This window comes from Scyliorhinus canicula, chromosome 21 (assembly GCF_902713615.1).
Source record: "Scyliorhinus canicula chromosome 21, sScyCan1.1, whole genome shotgun sequence".
In the NCBI taxonomy this organism is placed as follows: Eukaryota; Metazoa; Chordata; class Chondrichthyes; order Carcharhiniformes; family Scyliorhinidae; genus Scyliorhinus; species Scyliorhinus canicula.
The window spans coordinates 62,665,146-62,686,241 of NC_052166.1; the positions used below are offsets into that span (position 1 = coordinate 62,665,146).

The 21,096-nt window shown below is 45.0% G+C and overlaps 1 protein-coding gene across 2 annotated transcripts in view; it reads right to left on the minus strand.

The window, feature by feature from the left end:
* Positions 1-21,096, minus strand: part of lhx3 (LIM homeobox 3) — a 189,002-nt gene that overhangs the window by 126,010 nt on the left and 41,896 nt on the right. The window lies entirely within an intron of this gene.

Genomic DNA, 21,096 nt, shown 5'->3' on the forward strand with positions numbered 1-21,096 from the left:
AACACTGCAATGAAAGTACTGTGAAAAGCCCATAGTCGCCACATTACGGCACCTGTTCGGGTACATGGAGGGAGATTCAGAATGACCAATTCACCGAACAACTATGTCTTTCGGGACTTCTGGGAGGAAACCAGAGCACCCGGAGGAAACCCACACAGACACAGGAAGCAGTAACTAAATCATATAGTTTGCATATAGAGCTATTAAGTGATGTAAATTCTTAAGCTTTACAAGCCATAACATTTTCTCAATGGCAATTGAATAAATTTATTACAATACCCATGTACCAAATCAATTGGAAAATGGTGCTTATTCAAGCTGTTTGAAATCCAATGAACTATTCATATAAATAGGGGCGTGTTGTCCGCATATATAACTTGCGTTAAATTAGAGGCCAGTACATAAGAAATAAAAATAACAAGAGAAAATGCTGGATAAACTCAGCAGGTCTGGCAGCATCTGTGGAGGGAGAAACAGAGGCCACGATCTTGAGCCCACAACTGACAATCCGCAGGATCGGTGGCACAGGTAGAAAATATCCTGAGAATTGGAAAACTCCTCTGGAGATCACGTTTCCCACATTTTCCCACCCGTTGCCAGCAACAGCACGAGATTCATGTCCACAACTTCATTTTACAAGTTTGAATTTATTTCAGTATTATTAGTGAACCCCCACCAAATAATCCCCTTCACTAAATTTTCATACCTCCCGTCAGCAAGGTACACAATGTCAGTTTTGAGGCAGTTGAGCGGATCCCTCCAGGGGCACGAAGTACAGCCACCGGGAGTGTGTGTGTGTGTGTGGTGGTGTGGGGGGTTGGGGTCATACCAAGGCACTGCCCCCCTGCACCAAACTCAGAGTCAGGTGTGATTCAGGTAATGATATCTAAATGAGCCATTAGGCATTTAGCATAGACCAGGCGCGATGGCACCTCGGGGGTTTCGCAGGCCATTATAACCCCAGGTGGTCAGGGAACAGGGCAGGGCAGTACCCTGGCATCCGGAAACCTTGGCACTTCCAGAGTGCCAGGATGGCCATGCCAAGGTTCCCGGGTGCCAGGGGTCAGGCCCTGGGAGGCCTTGCCCATGAGAAGGTGTGGGGGTGTGGTTGAGATTGGGGAAACCGTTCAAAACTGCACCTGATATGCGAGGAGCCGGCCCTACTTGCCAGCACAGGAAATCTGCCTAAACGTGACCCAAACTCCCCGAGGCACCCCTTCCATAAAACGGCAAAGTACTGGTGAATCTTGGAGCTACAGCCACCAAGAAACACCCAGCCAAACACGCCCGAAAACAAACTTCAAATTATTTCTGAATTGCACCCAACGTGTCGAGTCCACATGACCAATGTTTAAGAAATAGAAAGCGGGTTAAAATCGACTGGATGTTTTCCGACACTAAAGTTAAATATGCCGTTTACAGTTATGAACCAAGAATTGAGAAGCTAGGAATACTTTCTCTGGGAGTAAAGAGGGTTCAAGAGTGAGCAGACTGACCTCTTCAAGATCGTGAAAGATTGAGAGCCAACTCTGTCCATTTCCACTGGTTAACGAGACAGAATTGAAGGGGCACTAATTGACCATCAGAAATTGAATTATCACACTTAGGATAAAAGTCTTTAAGCAGAGAATTGAATTCTGCCATAAACTGAATGCAAAAAAAAAAATGTGCAAGCAAATTAGATGGTTCCTTGAAAAAAAAATGAAAGAGTTTGCAAGACAGTGAAATAATTAGGTGATTCAAGAGGTGAAAAATGTTGGTGCATGCTGCGATATTCCATGATCACCCTAATACATTAAATAAGGTTATTTTACGATCAGAATTAGAAAGTTAAATTGCTTCCAATGCAGCACTCACAATTTGCTCCAAAAACATATAGGTCAAGAAAACATCTTTATCAAAAAATGGATTGCCAACACATTTCAGTTTCTTTAAAAACGCTCGTGAATTATAACAATGAGTTGGTGCCAGACAGAGGCAATCCACAGGATGCGTGTGAGATGATGTGCTTTTATTAACCTGAAATAGGCAACAAATGTTAGCTTGCATGTTCCATTAAACTCTGATTCTGCAGCATTAATCCTTAGAGCAACAGTCAGCGTTTATTTTGTGAATTCACAGCAAGCTGCCTTATGCAGCATTGCCAAAGTTACAATAGCTAGGGTTAAGTGTGGTTACGCTAGCAGGATGACTGAGGCCTGTTATCCAGTAGGGTAAAAGATTAAAAGCACCAGCAACCAACTTTATTGCACCAACCATAGCATTTCTCTTTATTCAGCAGAATAAAACAAATTTCATTTTAGAACACCATTAGTTATATCATGCATCATGCAATCTGAACTTGTGCATTCCCAACACAAGTTTGTTTTCGGGCGTGTTTGGCTCGGTGTTTCTTGGTGGCTGTAGCTCCAAGATTCACCAGTACTTTGCCGTTTTATGGAAGGGAGGCCTCGGGGAGTTTGGGTCACGTTTAGGCAGATTTCCTGTACCTGACCACCAGAAAAAGATTACAAAAGGCTTTTGAGCACTTAAAATGTTTCCATACTGTTACTGAGTTATTGGTATTCTATATAAATGCATACATATTTAGTTCAGAGCCGATACAACCCGCCTGTCAGAATAGAAAATGCAATCTAATAAATTTTACAGTTCCTAGTTCTAATAACATTACAAATTACACTGCAGAGCACTTTAAACTGCATTTTGGGAGGGGTCAGTTCATTCTCACTTTGAAGATGGAAGTGTGCAATTAATCCCACAAACTGGAAACAGGAACTGCTTCACAAAAGGGTAAGAAGCATTTTAATGCTTTTTTTTTTAAATAAAGGAAGCTTCATCCATTTAGTTTCAAAATGAACCAAAATAATGCATATTCAATAGCAGGGAAGTGGATCAAAGAGCAAAGAAAATCTAGCATTCTCTTACGAATTTCAAATAGTCCAGAATTAAAAAGGTTAACACACCCAAACGTGGAAGTGCTTAAACTAAATAATTAAAATTATTCAACACCGCAGGGGTAGCTATTAGCCAGAGCTACTTTGGAAGAAAAAGGCTAATTAATTTCTTTCATCTGGCTGGGTGCAATTCCTTCCTAAAAATCCCCGCAAGGCACCAAAAAAGGCCAAATTACGATTGCATTATTAAGATGCTGAAGCCATTTCTTGATTAGCATTGCATCAAACATCCAAACAGGTATGTAGTGCTTCAATGACAGTCAATAAATTAGTGAATCTTTTTTTCTTCCTCATGCGTTTTTTTAATAGATAGAGAAGGGCAGCCAAGCGTGATCTTTACCCACGCTACCCAAAATAACTTTACGCACAGTAAGGCATCAGTCACTATTTTAGACAAGGAAACCTGCAAGGAAAAGTACAAAGTCAGACATCAATGTGACATGTATGCAGAAAGTACCTCAAGTTACTGGCCTAACTTAAAATAACTTTACTGGACGCACTCCAAGTAGCAAATTTAAAAACATCCAATACTTGATGTGAAGGATTCTGTAGTTTGTGATTTGCTTTGATGGAAAAGTGAATTTTTAGTAAATGGTTAAGCCCGGGTGGTCTTTAACACACCCTTAAGAGCTACTTCAAAGTAGTAGGTTCAGGCTCTGACTTTGATTTCTGTGACAACTTCCTGCATAATTCTGCATGTGAAACTCAAGATTAGAAATGCATGAAGATTTGTATTTGTTGGAATGACAATTTTCATACTATAGTATTTTAAAAGTGCAGTTCTTTTAAATGTACCGCAACTTCACTGCAAACTGTGTCTTTTTTAAATCAAAGGGTATAAATTGTAACTCATGAGGCAGAATTCTTGCGATGGCAAGCGGCTCCAGTGGCACTTGCTCCACCGACACAAAGTGGGATTGCGCGCCAGATTATGCACGTGAAGGTTAATTAATTACGCAGATGGGAATTCATCTTCAAATCCTCTGGTGGGCCGGAACTGCCCTCAGCTGACAGGTTCGAGGTCACAGCCTCATTTTCCAGCACATCACACTCTCCAGCCACCTGTCATCATCAGACTGTGCAAGATGTCAGTAATCCAGAGTGAGAAGGCTTGGATCCTCAAGAGACAGTCCACTCCTCGATTCAACCACCTTTCCCACGACCCATCACCTGCGATGTACCCATGCTCCACTTGAACTTCCACTCATCTCATCTGGAGTCTTCATCCATCCCTTTCGAGTAAGTGACATGGCATCCCTTTGCCCCCTTGTTTGTGAGCTTTTCATGCAGCCTTGTCAGGATTCAGCTTCCCTCCCCTCTGTCTTCCTTCTGCCTTTCATTGTTCATCATCTTCATCCATATCCTTGCCCTTCTGCATACTATTGGCCCTGGTCTTTGTTAGGCCACAAAACCCTCACCGCCGCCGGCCTTACCTTACACCCTACCCCTGGTTGAACCTCTGACCTTTGTTGCAGTGGCACAATGAGTCCTGGAGCACAGTCCTGTCCACATAAACACTACTGTATGGCACCAATGGCAAGGTGACGTCTTGTACACCCCAACCCAGGTGCAGTACTGATCAGGCTTGCTAACACGGGGGGGTCAATTGGTCCAGCAGCACAGTGCTGTCCATGAAGACCAGCTTGGCACGGAGATGGAGGCAGGCAGCAGTCTGCCCCGGCAGAGTGGTGAATGGCACATCAGGAGCAGCGCAGCAGTGGCAGAAAGGTGTTGCATTCACCCCAAAGTCTCTGGAGAACTAAAGACCACCTTCTGCACGCAACTCATTAGCAGATACAAATTCCTGCTGGATTGAAAGGCCTGATAGAACGTCAGCGGCAGTTGTTTTTAATGAGCAGTCATGGCGTTTTCACCACCTGTCAGTGGGAAAAGCAACCCACCATGGCGGTGGGTTTCATATCTTTCAGCTCCCGCCAGATTTATCCACCAGAAACCCGCCATGGACTGGTTGAAAGAATTCTACCCATTGTCTTTGCCTTTGAACTTTGTTAATCCTGCGCACTTTCTGGACAAGAGTAAGAGCCACAAGTAAAGCTTTACTGGTCTCCAACATTGTAGCTTACAAATCGTGATTGCTGAGGTGCTGGTGAAAATATGCAAGACTGAGATCCTAGGTGACCAATATCATGACTCTGCCTCCCCGGTGAAGTGCTTGGCTTCTATTTTGTAGCGCCAAGGCTCAGATCAGCATCTGTGTGGAAAAGTGTGTGTGTTAACCCATTCAACATTACTTGGATTTGCAGCTAAGTTAGGGAAAAAGTTACCTGATTAATTATATTGATATTACAAAGTTCCAAATTAAAACCAGTTATAATAAGGTTTCAATTACCAAATTTGTATGTGAACTGCTGTCAGGATACACAATAAGTAACAAGATATCAATCACTGTGCACGAAGCCATGAACAGATGGTGGAGCAATCTTACACACAACTTCTCCCATTAAGTATGTTCAACTGTACATTCTTTTCTGGAGTTACCTTGGGTCCATTACCAGTCACACATCTGCACGTTATACAAAAAGGTACAGGATCCCATTACGGTTGTCAAGAATGTAATGTGTTTGCATCATTAAACAGCAGCGCAAAGTGAAAGTATTCACTTTCTTCTGCTGGCAGTTCAATAGATAGAGTACTTCAAGTAAAGCATATGTTTCTTTGGGGCCTCAGTTGGCTGTATGCAGGCTAACAGGGAGTGTTCAATTCCCATATCGGCTGAGGTTATTCATGAATGCCTGTCTTGGCTCTCATCTGAGGTTTGGTGATCCTCAGGTTAAATCACCACCAGTCAGCTCGCTTCCTCGAAAGGGGAAAGTAGCCTATGGTTATCTGGGACTTTACTTTTACTTTCCTGCTGTGTGTCACACTTGATTTGTTGCTGCTGGCTATCAGTAATTCATTTGACTGTATTTTGGAAAACAAATTATTTGCAGTATTTTAAAGAACGAGTAAAGAGAATGAATGGCATGGCAAAGACCAAGTTAAAGCCATCTTCAAATTCTTTTTCACCAAAACAATAAGCATGGCGATGAGTTCTAGCTATTCTGACAATTACATTTGGGAATTTATTTTGGCATTTTGACTCGGGTATTGATGAACTTGAATCTACAGAACAGAACTTTCCACAATCTGGCACCTAGTTGGCAGCTTCACCTTGAAATGTCACGAGTTTCTAGAAATGCAATCACCACATTATGATAAAACAGGAGATGCTCAACAGTATCATGCAAGGATGTCCAGCTATTTGGAGCGGAGAGCCTAACACCTGCTAAAGCAAAAGAGCGAGCCAAATTGATTATGAAGCTCTATGTAGAAAAATAGAATCATACATACAATGTGCGGCACCCACAAAAGTGAAACAACTATTCACAATGGCCTTCTGTTTCACGGAAATAATTTGCATTATGGCTTACATAACTTCTGAAATAGAACAGCTCGTCACATGTTAAACTTGCAGGATTACGCTTGTCTCACAGAATCAAAGCAAGTCAAGCAAGCCAGTGTTCCACCAAATTCTCTCAATAAAAAAATCCTTTTTTTCTCCAGAAATAATTAAATGAAATACGATTGGAGTGGGAATAATCATAAAAACCAAGTACATCCTTCGATTTAGAAGGCTCAAAACCATGCATGAAAAGTATTCCCATGCAGCATACTTTACAGTTGGATTTACAAAAAGATTTAATGTAATGTTGGTGCCAATGAGTTGGATACTTTTACGATGCAAATGCTGCTCCACTTTCCAGTTGAGGATTATTAGATTTTTTTCCCCTTCAATTCCTTTTCTCTGATCAAGTTTAATAAAACAACATTTAACATGCGTTGCAAATTAACAAGGATACATACATGTGAAAACAAGTAAATGCTCAAATTAAGTGTTAACTTGGATCTAACTTCCACTACATGTGCTGAACTGCACATACAAATAAAATGAATTGGCGTCACCATTTGTCAGGATGTTGCAGGCACTCCAAGCAGAGAAATAACAAACAGGTATTTGGCTGATCTGTCCATGTAAATCTGAATTAAGTTATTTTACATCATTTCCAATGCGTTTCCTAAATTTGATTGTGAATTTAAAAGCTTCTTGCAAATGGAGCTTAAGGAGATCTGCTTTGTAAGAAAACTACAGGATGTCCATTAGGGGATTGTATATATTAACACAATGCTGAGTTTAAGCTCCACCAGATGTCCATTACTCCAGACTGAAATGCAGGCTGGTTAAAATACTGCTGCACCTCATCGAATTAATCTTTAACCATTTTATCCCCCGGGGGTAGGGAATCAAAGAAAAATCATGTAAAAGCACACAAATAGGTTGAAGATAAAAAACCTACTTAATAACAGAACCTCAATTATCTGCAAGAATTCTTTGGCATATTGGAGTTTGGTTTTGCATTCATCAACTAAAAACCAATTGAGCACTTTTAATCAATTTTTTAGACTCAATAATCTTGATCCACCAGCTCTGGTAGCAGTTGCAAGATCAGCCAAATCCTTGTAGAATTCGCCCAGGTAAGGAAAGGTGGTTTGGGGTATCGGGTGCTTGTAATTGAGAATCAAAAGGGCAGAGGGCTAGCCTTGCTGCCTCACGGTGCCGAGGTCCCAGGTTCGACCCCGGCTCTGGGTTAGTCTGTGTGGAGTTTGCACATTCTCCCCCGTGTTTGTGTGGGTTTCACCCCCACAACCCAAAGATGTGCAGGCTAGGTAGATTGGCCACGCTAAATTGCCCCATAATTGGAAAAAAATGAATTGGGTACGCTAAATCTATTTTAAAAAAGTAATTGAGAATCATTGATTGGTTGCAGCACAGAAGCCATTCAGCCAATTGTGCCCATGGCAGTTCTCAGCAAGAGCAACTGAGCTAGTCCCATTCTCCTGCTCTTTCTCCATTGGCCTGCATACTCTTTCTCTGTAGATGATTATCCAATTCCCTTTTGAAAGCCTTGATCGAGTCTGCCTCACGACACTTTCAAGCAGCGTACTCCTGATCCTAACCACTTCCTGCATTTAATATAATCCATTCAAAATGTGACATTATCTGCACCAAGCTGACAATTTGATTCGATAGTTAAACAGAGAAATCACAAGTTAAATATTCAGAACTCTCAATTTCCTGGGACCCAAAACGAGAAAGAGAGGGTCTCACTTTTGACAGATAATTGAGTTTTCAACTGCGATTAAAATAAAATTAACCTCCCTCATCCATTTCTTTCTTAGATCAAAAGTTTAAATAACCACATTACTCATACATTTCAAAAAAATCATAAATTCAACATTAATTCAAGACAAATCCTTGCAGAGTAGCAGAATTATTGCCTGGTTTTATCCCATGACTTCATATAGATAAAAAAATATAATTAGATTAAGTACTTTATTTCTAACCTACAAAAAAAGGTTTGGATTCTTATGCTAGCTGCCATTAAGAAATTTCAAATGGAATTAGGCAATGAAATTGAGGTTTCCACTTAAGTCAGCACAAATTTGTATTGATCACGAGAGCATCACCTACAGAGTTGTAAAACATTTCAGTGGGATTCTAACCCCAGCTAGACAACAGTTTTAATATAAACATATCCAATCCACAATATGAGAGGCACCTCTTGTTCCCAAGGGTCCAACACACAGGTATGAAAGAGAAAAAAGGAATTCAAACAGCAAAATCAAAGGTGAAGAGACAATCGAAGAGTAGAGGAGAATTTGTGAGCCAAAAAGAAGATGCCCTCTCAATAAAGAAATAATTTATTTGCTTTTCAGTTAATTAAATAGGAGCAACATCATTTTTTAAAATAATTCATTCATGGGAAGTGAGCATCAATGGCAAGACCAGCATTTGATAAACTGCTTTAGAATGTTGCAGGCCAATAGGTGAAGGTACCCAACAATGCTACAAGTAGACTTTCACCAGCAACCTAAAGAAATGGAAATATAATTCAAAGTCAGGACGGTATGTGTCTTGGAGAACTTGCAGGTAGCGCTTCCATTCCTCGCCTTGCCATGCCACTTTCCAAAGTGCGTTTTGTAGATGCTGCCCACTGCACCCATAATGTGCTGGTTAGGAGCAGAGTGAATGGCACCTCATCCATCACTTTAAACAATCAAGCAGGTTGCTTTGTCCTGGATGGTGTCAAGCTAGTTAAATGTTTTTGGAGCTACATTATCCAGTCAAGTTGGTGTATTCCAGCATAAATCTGACTTGTGCATTGCAGAAGGTGGACAATTGTTTTTTTGGGGGGGGGGTTGGGGGGTCAGGAATTAATAATAATAATCTTCATTGTCACAAGTAGGTTTACATTAACACTGCAATGAAGTAACTGTGAAAATCCCCTAGTCTCCACATTCTGCTGCAGAATCAACGGGAGGCAGTGGTGTAGTAATGATTGTCAGTGGACTAGTAATCCAGGGTAATGCTCTGGGGACCAGGGTTCAAATCCCACAACTGCAGATGATGGAATTCAAATAAAATAATTTGGGATTCAAAGTCTAATGATGACCATGAAACCATTGTTTATTGTCATAAAAACTTATCTTGTTCACTAATGTCATTTAGGGAGGGAATTCCTTACCCGGTCTGGCCTATATGTGACTCCAGATCCACAGCAGTGTGGTTCATTCTTAAATGTCCTCCGAAATGGCTAGCAAGCCACTCAGTTGAAAGGCAATTAGGGAAGGTCAATAAATGCTGTCTCGCCAGCAAAGCCCATATATCCCATGAAAGAATAAAGAAACAATAAATATCGAGCCTGATATGTTCTTGCAGCCACTTATTTTGTGGAGAGTCCAGTTCGGCTACTGGTGGTCAATAGTGACTCGTAAGGTCACTTAAAGGCAGATTTAGTGATGGCGATGCAGTTGAACATCAAGAGTATGCCATTCGGTTTTCGCCTGTTGGATTACCTGCCACTTATCATCCCAAAACTGAATGTTCACGGTCTTGCTTCATGTGGACAAGGACTGCTTCATTATCCAAGAAGCTAAAAATAGCATTAAACACTGTGCAACCACCAGCAAACATCCCATTTCTGACCTTATGTCGGAGGGAGGGTCATTGATAAAGCAGCTGAAGATGGTTGAGCCTAGGTTCCTGCCCTGAGGAACTCTTGCAGCAATCTCCTTGGGTATGAAATGATTGGCCTCCAACAAACATGACCGTGTTTCTTTGTACAGCTGGAATAACAATGTGCATTTTTCTCCTCAATAATGAAAGGAACCGAGCAGAGTTAGAGGAGAAAAACAGAACGGGCAAAGTGGATGTCAGGGACTTCGAAAAGGAGAATTTAGGATTAAGACAACGACTGGCAGATAAGGATAGAGAGGTGGATGATGCCAATAGGGCACATCAGTCTTGTCTAGCCCATCTGGGCAGTTCCCAAGTTCAATATGAAAAAGCCTATCAAGATGTGCAGCGTGCAGTCTTGGTAAGAGAAGAGTCAGAAAAGCAGGTAGAGACACTGAAGAAGCAGTGTAGCGACCTAAAGGCAGCTTTAAGGGCACTCCATGCTGCCACCACTGAGCAAAGGCAAAGCACAGTGGACCACGCGTAATGTAGGAAGCAGATTGCGCAGCTGCAATCTCTACTTTCTGTGCAGAATGGCTTCCAAGAGACATTTGGGACACAGTTAGATGAAGAAAATGCCCCAGATTGGCAGGAATTAAGTGAAACCGCGCAGCGCTATGTTCAGTGAATGTGTGCCAGCAGCGCAACAGAAAAGGAAAGCGCCCCAACCCCCCACAGATCAGATAGCACCCGCACCAATGAACCCAGTCACCACCCAAAGAAAAGCAACCGCAGAAGGCGCACCCGAGGTCACATACACCACCCCCTTAACTGTAACACAACTAAGGGACACGTGTGAGAAAATCACCCCGTTCCTCCCCACTGCAGACCCCCACCAATTTTTCGCACAAGTGAAACAGCAGGCGACCATGTACGGCCTGGATGAGCAAGAGCAAGTGAAGCTCACAGTTTTGAGTTTAGACTCATCGGTAGTAGCAGCCCTCCCTGACCCACAGAACGTTGGAGGAGGCACCCTCGAAGAGATGCATACAGCCATTTTAGACGCGATAGGGTACAACAGAGGCGACCCAGTCGAAGGCCTAAATAAGTGTAGGCAGAAGAGGACCGAGCACCCCACAGCATTCGCAGGAAGGCTGAGGATTCATTTCACTGCTGTTTTTGGTGATTTAGACCGCGCACATTTAACCAGAGATAATATGGTTAAATGGACCCACACAATCATTTCCCACGCCACCGATGCAGGACAGAATGTCTGCTCCAATTATTTTTTTTTTTTTTTTTTTTTTTTTTTTTTTTATAAATTTAGATTACCCAATTATTTTTTCCAATTAAGGGGCAATTTAGCGTGGCCAATCCACCTACTCTGCACATTTTTGGGTTGTGGGGGCGAAACCCACGCAGACACAGGGAGAATGTGCAAACTCCACACGGCAGTGACCCAGAGCCGGGATCGAACCTGGGACCTCAGCGCCGTGAGGCGGTTGTGCTAACCACTAGGCCACCGTGCTGCCCCGTCTGCTCCAATTATGACCACTCAGAAGAGGCCCATAATGAAAAATGGGTATTGAAAAGATTGTACTGCGCTTGGGAGCAATCTGTCCACGGCAAGGTAACAGTAAAGAACCCCGAAGCTCAGGCTGCAGCAGATATTCAGGCAGTGAGAGCACACCAAAACCCCGCATGGGTAAATGAGGGAAAGAACAGCCCCCCACAGAAGTCACAAGAATGTTATAACAGTTAGGGCATTTTGCTAGGGAATGCAACGGCCCGCAGAAATCTCAGAGAGGCCAGCAGACAGGCACTCTGACCAGGAACAAAGCTAAGCCTACCCACAGTATAGGGACGCAGTCAGGACAGACCAATGTGGACGGAACAGACTGACGGTGTTCGGCCTCCCCCACTTGGGTATGTGACACCCTCTGGAACACATCCGGAAGACTGAGGGTCACGGCGAAAATTCGGCGAAAGCCCATAGAATTACTCTGGGACACAGGAGGGTCCCGCACAACCATTAATTCCTCCACTACACCACAGGCAGACACGTGGCCCACTACAGCCACAATTACACTCAGCGGATTTACAAGTCACTCACAGCAGGAACACATTACAGCCCCTGTACCCATCCAACTAGGAAATATCTCCACCAGACACCCCGTTGTTTTTGTTAATCTGCCCCGCACAGCAGAACACATACTGGGCATTGAATTTATGAATGCCCACAGCCTGTCGTTCGATCCAGTAAATCAGTGTGTCTGGCGAATGGCGAAATCTGACAGAGCACCCGCAACGCTCACAGTAGGAGAGTATGCGAACAGGATTAGCGCAGTAGGCGACTATTGTTTTGACCCGACCACACTTAGCACGGACAAACAGGTTAGGGCAGTATTGAACAGACACAGGACAGCATTTGCCAGTCACCGGCACGACTGCGGCAGAATGACTGGACAAGTTCAAATTACAGGACCTGACCCGAGACCACAGAGACAGTACAGATTTCCCCTAGAAGCAGAGGGATAGATTGGAAAGGTTATAGAGACCTTATTAGAGCAGGGTGTACTTAGGACAGTAGCCTCGACTAATAATGCCCCTATTTGGCCAGTGAGGAAGCCCGACGGATCATGGCGTCTGACCATTGATTATCGGGAACTCAACAAAGTTACCCCAGCAGTAGCAACAAGTCCCGAGACCATGCTCAAGCAGGGACACCACTCCAAATATTTCACAGTATTGGACATTAGCAACGGCTTTTGGTCAATCCCATTGGCAAAGGCGTGCCAGTACAAATTTGCCTTCACATTCAAAGGACAGCAGTACACATGGACATGCCTCCCCCAAGGATTCCACAATTCCCCCTCCATTTTCCACCGACAACTGGCAAATGGACTAGCAAAATTTTCCGGACCCGAATGTCTGGTATAGTATGTGGACGACCTATTACTGCAGACAGACACCAAGGCAGAGCACATCACGCTTCTGTCTGAACTCCTGGAACTTCTGACCACAATTGGATGTAAAGTTAACCCCAGAAAGGCCCAACTATTGGAAAATAAAGTGATGTATTTGGGTACAGTCATCACGCACGGCAAACGCGAGATCGAGTTCAAAAGAATTGACTCGATCGTCAAATTGCCCCTTCCCCAAAATGTTTCAGCCCTCCGGTCGTTTTTAGGACTGGTTGGGTATTGTCGGAACCATATTGATGGTTTTGCGACCAAGGCAGCCCCACTATCAGACCTCCTTAAGAAAAGTGCCCCTTGGGAATGGCTTCCGCAGCATTCAGAGGCTGTGAAAGAGTTAAAGAAAGCCCTTAGCGCAGCACCCGCGCTACACGTTCCAGACCCACTCTTCCCCCTATGCAACTGAGGTAGCTAGCACAGATCTGACCCTCTCGGCCGTGCTCCTTCAGGAACGGCACGAGCAGCTACGGCCAGTGGCTTATGCCTCACGACTGTTAGACCCCGTGGAGCAAGGTTTCTCAGCCTGCGAAAGGCACCTGCTCGCGGTATTCTGGGCAGTACAATACTTTTCTTACATTACCGGACTCAACCCCATCACCATTTTGACCGAACACACCCCCACACAGTTACTTTTAGACGGACGACTGAAGGACGGTTCAGTAAGCCAGATAAGAGCAGCTAGATGAACACTTCTGTTACAAGGACGGGACATAACAGTTAAACGGACCAGGACGCACACATTTTTAGCAGACAACCTCCAATACCCAGGACAACCCCATGAATGCGAAATAGTAGCACCCCTACACAACACACGACCCTTCATTGCTAAAATGCCCCCCAGGAAGATAGGGAATTCAAGCCAGAGCCCCCAGCACACAGACACGTGTGCCCCCTTGAAAATCTATGTGGACGGTTCATCCAGTTTTAGATGGCGAACACATTACAGGATGCGGTATTTATGTAGAAGATGCGCAGGGACGCGCACTAGAGATATCATTAAAGTTACCCGGTCACTTAGGCGCGCAGGCAGCAGAGCTCGCGGCCATAGCATACATAGTGGACCACCCAGGTTCGTTCCCCAGCCCAGCAGACATATATTCGGACAGTCTATATGTCTGTAACAGCCTCACAGATTTTCTACCCCTGTGGAGGACAAGAGGTTTTGTCTCCGCGGACGGGAAGCCCCTTCCATCAGCCCCATTACTCCGCCATATCCTCGAGAAGGCAAAGGATAGGACGTATGGCATTATCAAGGTTAGAAGCCACCGTCGATCATCCCCCCCCTGGTAATGTGAAAGCCGACGCACTGGCTAAAGCAGGTTCCAGGCGAGGTCATTTTTGGACACCCCAGCTAGCGCCCCTGTGAGTTCAGTTCAGGTCTCACAGACAGACATAGAGGATTTAGTACAGGCACAGAAGCAGGACGAAATTCTCCGGGAGATTTTAAAAGGAAACTTTGTGGCCCAGTACGACAAATTCAAACACGCTTTGACCACACATGAGGGTGTGATTATCAAAGACCAGTTGTATGTGGTTCCTGAGAACGACAGGAATCAAATGATTGCCTTATTCCATGACGGTCATGGACACCAAGGGATCGACCCTACCACCGCCCACCTTAGACAACTCTGTTGGTGGCCCAATTTAAGAGACGATGTAACGCACTACATCGAAAACTGTTAGATTTGTGCACAAAATAATCCGGAGAGGTATTCAAAGAAGGCACAACTCAATGGCCCGTTAACGGCCCCTGGACTAACCTCCAGATCGATTTTATAGGTCCATTGCCCCCTTGCAGGAATGGCTATAAATATGTTCTGGTGGTCATAGACACGTTTACGAAATGGGTAGAGGCATTCCCATCTCGTACAAACACTGCAAAGACAGCCGCAAAGATCCTGACCCACCATATTTTTACGAGATGGGGACTCCCCAGAAGTATCAAATCAGATCAGGGATCTCATTTTACAGGACGGGTCATGAAGAACGTCCTGACCATATTCAGCATCATACAAAAATTTCACATTGCGTATCGCCCCCAGTCAAATGGGATAGTGGACTCTAAAATCGACCCTTAGAAAGATGGTACAGGAGAACAATTCAACTTGGGATTCAGTGCTCCCATTCGCCCTTATGTTTATACGAAATACTGTATCAGCATCAACAGGTTTCACCCCACACACACTCATGACCGGACGCCCTATGAAAGGTTCAGAATTCCTTATAGGACTCGACATGACCAGCCCAGAAGTGACGGCCCTCACACACGAGACAGCAGTAAAACAATTAGTTGAGACTGTAAGGGCGGCTCAGCTAGCAGCCGCAGTAAAATTGGGTAAAAGGCGGAAACAGAGCAGGGCCTGTTTCAACAAAAATGTCTATCCCACAGAATTTAAGGCTGGGCAACAAGTAATGTTATCTGTGTATAACCCCAGCACGTTTTTGGCTCCAAAATTTTCCGGTCCGTATTCAATTTCGGACAAAATCAGCCTGTCAGTATATAGGATAAAGTACCCAAACGGTAGGACTGCGTGGTTCCATATTAACCAGTTAAAGGCCTATGGAACACAGTCAAACCACTCACACCATGTCCTGCTAGACGCAGCAGTACACCTCGACCCGGCCACAAGAGACACATTTCCACCCTCCCCCTCACAGACCAGTTCCTCATCGGACTCGACCTCGCCTCCGCCCATTGACATCAGACCACGCCCCGAAACGCCCACAAGCTGCAACAGCAGAGACAGCGACTGTGACTTGGACGACAGCCAGAGCACGCCTCTCTACTGCCCCGATTCCACAGACACCACACACATCAACTACGACACCGACAACAGTGATTTAGAGATCACTTATATTAAAAATCCAGACCCACACCCAAACCCACCGCCCAACTATGACGACCCAGACAACGTTCATTCAAATTTAGACCCCACGATTTGGCACAGGGACAATTCATGGCGACTTGTCCACAATGACGAGAGTGACCCCGGTCACACAATGCTAAAATTGCATGCTTGATCCATACAAGGGTATGGGATCTGGGAGAAGAGGATGACTCGGAGTCTGACTCCCGACACGGCAACCCCTTTGCGACCCTGTTCACAGAGAATGAAGAGAAGTGAGGTGTCCAGATGATGTAAAAAGAGGAACCGCTTGAGAGATAAACGGTGTCCTTTCCGATGGAACCTGCACGCATGTTTAAACTTTTGTTTGTATGTTAAGTGTTTGATATGGAGATTGGCCACTCGCTTTTAGGCGAAAAACTTGTGACCACCTCACATGCACGTTACGTTTGTCCGCAGAAATTTCTGAGAACTTGACTCAGCTGCAATGTCTGGAGCCCAACTTAAGACTTCACCCTTACCCAACTAGGAGCATCTTGGCTCCCCCTTTTTTAGGTGCCCCTCTATTCTGGGAATAGAGGCTGCAAATCCACGATGAACACATTCATGCCCGTTCGTTCCAGGTCGCTCAGGCAGTGGAGAAACGGCATTGAAGACCCGCCCTGTCTGAGGACCCCCCCCCCCTCTGGTCAGCTAAGCTCGGGTACAGCACAGCACGCCCTACCCGGGGATCCCACTCAAATCTTACCCGTCGCGGCCCATACGCAACTCATTCGACTTTTCTCATTTCTAAAGTTTGGTTTTATTTTGTTTAAGGTAGCCCTTCGGCTGCCATTCCATATGCTATTTACATCCAGGAACATTCGGATGGTAAATCACAAAGCCTGCGAGACGGCTCGCAGTGGCAAAGTTGTTAGGTGTATGTCTGGTCCTAAATTCGCTTTAGAAAAACAAAATGAGGGGAGTCACAGGGTGTGACTTAGCCATTCATTTAAGGGACAATTGGAATGAGAGGACACTAACATTACAGGTATTAAACGCTTTATTGACAGATACTGTGCTTGATCCCATAGCTTTCGAACGTTCGAAGGAAGGATCAGAGCAAGATCAGCAATACAGAAGGCCTGAAGGAAGAAAAGAACGAAGACCGAGATGCTTTTAGTTACCGTTTTTGTATTTTTGCACGCGGACGCAAACCCTTTTTCCCCTATGACCCCCGCCGTTAATGTTTCCCACACACCGACTTCTCAAAGCCCAGTAATGAACAGCAATGACCAGACCTGGTGCACAAAATTCATGAACTGGTACTCCCTTTCATACGTCATTGAATCACTTTTGGCGATTGCAGTTCTCTGCACCATAGTGCAGACACTTCGGTTAAGAAAACGGAGGAGAGCCTCCCGCTCTTGCACCTCAACCATTTAGTGTACAATCCCCTATTTTCCGATTCCACCAATCCCCCAACCTCTTGATGTGTCATAAAGGATTTAATTTGATTTGAGGTTGTAAATAAAGATTTTTCTGATGTTTGTAATGTTCTGAGCTCGACTGCCGAGTCAGAAATGGAATGTATTGATAATGTTTAAGGATAGGAAGTTAGAATGTTTAAATGTGTTCGGGAGTGTAGTTTACAAAGGATAGTTAGAGGTTCCCTAGTAATGCAAGTCCCCTTTGACATAGCGCCAACCAGAGACTGTTAGTTAAAAATTTTTGCCATAGTTGAGGAAAGTATAGAGACCATGGGACTCACTGAGATCAGGGAACCCAAAGACACCGATGTTGGGTGATCCTTCATGATTTCTCATGAGGATCACAAGGAGGGAGTGTAGCCACCTGGGGTGGCCACTGCCCAAACACAAAATGGAAGATTGCAAGGAATGCAGGGAAAATGGACATGTTGTAAAAAGCAAGCAGCTTGCAAAGCACTTGTATATTTGGACTGCAGCACTTGGACTATTTGGAAACCAGACAACGCTATGAAAAGAAACAGTTAGCATAGTAATGAGGCGATACTGGGCGATCCCCAGGCACAAAAGACACAACTTAACACTAATCGATACATTGAATGGAAGGCCAGACTTTTCTGCGCCAAAGAAGCCCAAAACAATAAGTCCCAAGAACCGCCCCAGTGATCGAGCAACTGCCCCGCTATTGGGGAATTCAAATCAATCGATTGGGAAGAGACCCAATCGATTACAAGAGTATAGAGGGTCCTCCCAGGTGGGCACAAGACCCTGAGAGGAGTATAAAACAAAGACCCCGACCCCAGTTCGCGCTCTCTGTCAGCCTCTCCTTGACCAGCTAGCCCTCCCAGCAGAACACCGTTGCAGCAGAAGAACCTTGTGCAGGAGAGGTCTGGGCAGAAGGCGCCAGCAAGTAAGTCACAACGCACGCTACAGGAATAGACACTCCTGACCCCTTTAGACCATAACCACTGGAAGCCTGCGGACCCTGGACAAAGCTAGAAGCCATTGTTCCCTGATCTGGCAGTCCCCTTATCCAGATAAGTATTTGGCCTAGTAGTGGTAGGATTAGTCTAGTCTTATAGTTTATATGCATGATTAGTAGATTACTGTAACATAATAAACGTGTCTTGTTTGAACTTACTAATTGGTGTATGGTTTTATTGCTTTGAACTTGACCTTGAAACTTGTGGCGGTATCTTAACGATACCTGGCGACTCCAAAGCTAACAAACGAAACAGAGCCAAATTGAGTGTTAAGCACACTCACCCAGAACGAGCAACAGACCTTATGTCGGAGGGAGGGTCATTGATAAAGCAGCTGAAGATGGTTGAGCCTAGGTTCCTGCCCTGAGGACTCTTGCAGCAACCACCTTGGGTATGAAATGATTGGCCTCCAACAAACATGACCATGTTTCTTTGTACAGCTGGAATAACAATGTGCATTTTCTCCTCCATAATGAAAGGAATTTAAACTTGCTTTGGATACAGCACAGTGAAAGTTCACTAGATGAGAGGGCTGTCCTGTGTTGAGGCTCAGTAAATTGGGTCCATTTTCTCTGGAGTTCAGAAGAATGAGCGGTGATCTCATCGACATACTTAAAATGAATATTCGGCAGCGTATGAGACCTTTCTTCCCGTGGTTGGGAAATCTAGAACATGGCTGTCAAAGGCAGCCATTCTCACTTCACCTCTGAGATACAGCTCTTTTGTCAATGTTTGGACCAAGGCTGGAGTAGGATCTGGAGCAGAGTTGCCCTGGCAGAAACTAAATTGAGCAGTGAGCGAGTTTCACTTGATAACAGTGGCAATGAGAACTTTCATGACAGCAGACTGATGGGGTGATAACTGACCTGATTGGATTTGCCCCATTTGTTGTGGTCAAGACCCACCTGGACAATTTTCACTTTGTTAGATAGATGCCAGTGGGGATTTATCAGGGCCAATAGGCTTTTCTGAATCCACTGCATTCAGCGATTTCATATCATCTAGAGTGAATCATATTAGCTGCAGACTTTCTCCCACAATGCTGCAAACCCCAAGAGCAGACAGAAATTAATCATCTACTGAACCTTTCTGGCTAAAGATGTTTGTAAACACTTCAGTTTTTTATTTTGCCTTCATGTGTTGGGTTCCGCCATCACTGGAGCTCTGGGTGTTTGAGGAGCAGTCTCCTTCCATTAGATGCTTAGTTCTCCAACACCATTCAATCTAAATTTTGGTTGTTAGATTGCTCAGCTGTTTATAGCATGCATGTAGTGCGACCTTGTAAGCTCACCAGGGTGGCATCTCATTTCACAGTCTATCCATTTTTATCATGGCTTTTCTTTGGGGTTTGATAGTTGACTAGCTTGCTAGGCCATTTTAGAGGGCAGTCAACAGTCATCTACATGTGGTCTGGAGTCATATAAAAGGCACAAGTAAGGACAGCCTACTGGCTTCACAGCATGGACATTAAAGTGGATCAGATATTTTTTTTCAACAATCAGATAGTATCAGTAATGGTGACCATGAAGCTAACTTTTGAATCCCAGATTAATTTAATTGAAATTCCTCAGTTGCCACTGTGATATATGAATTCCTATCTTCAGGGACTCCCCGTGGCGGCCATGGAGCGCACACAGGGCAGCTCCGCCTCAAAGGCAGATAATTCAACTCTTTTTACCTGAAAACAGGAGAATTTTGATGGAAAAGTGTAGTTGAAGGTGTGCAGGAGAAGTCCCCCTCCGGGAGCGGCATGTCTGCTGGTGCGTTATGGTAACATAGTGGTTAGCACTGTTGCTTCATAGCACCCGGGACCCAGCTTGGGTCACTGTCTGTGCGGATTCTGCGTGCTCTCCCCGTGTCTGCATAGGTTTCCTCTGCGTGCTCCGGTTCTCTTCTCCTCCCCCCCCCCCCCCCCCCCCCCCCCCCCAAAGTCCTGGAAGATGTGCTTGTTAGGTGAATTGGACATTTTGAATTCTTCCTCAGTGTACCCGAACAGGCACTGGAGCGCGGTGGCAGGTTGGGCAGGGTGGTTGGGCAGCTACCGATGGCGAGGGGGGGTGCAGTATGAATATGGAGAGAAGGCGAGCCGCATGTTAGCCCATCAGCTACAGAGGCAGGCCGCGTCTAGGAAGTACGGATAGGGAAGGGGAAGATAGTGTCAGAAGCTAAACAAGGCGTTCAGGGAATATTATGAGGAATTGTACAGGGCAGATCCGATGGTGAGGAGAGGGATATGGGTGGTTCACAGACAAGCTGGAATTTCCACGATTGGATGAGGAGACGAGGCAAGTTGGGGAAGGCCCCAAGGCCGGATGGTTACCTGGAAGAATTTTATAAGGAGTTTGGGGCGGAACTGGCACCACACCTACTGGGGGCATTTAGCAAGGCGATGGAGAAGGGGAGCTGCTGGAGACAATGACACAGGTGACAATTACATTAATACCAAAGAAAGGGAAAGAACGTTTGCATGTGGGCCGTAGAGGTCCATATTGCTGTTAAATACGGACGTGCAAGTGCTGGCTAAGTTAGTGGCGGGGAGTATGGAAGGATGCGTTCCGGGGTGGTTGCAAAAAACCAAATGGGTTTCATAAAGGGCTGGCAACTCTTGAGTATGGGTGGCACGGAAACACAGTGGTTAGCACTGATGCTCACAGGGTCCCAGGTTCGATTCCCGGCTTGGGTCATTGTGCGGAGTCAGCATGTTCCCCACGACTGCGTGGGTTTCCTCCGGGTTCTCCGGTTTCCTCGCACAAGTCCCGAAAGACGTGCTGTTCAATAATGTGGCCGTTCTGAATTCTCCCTCACTGCACCCAAACAGGCGCCGAATTGTGGCGACTAGGGGATTTTCACAGTA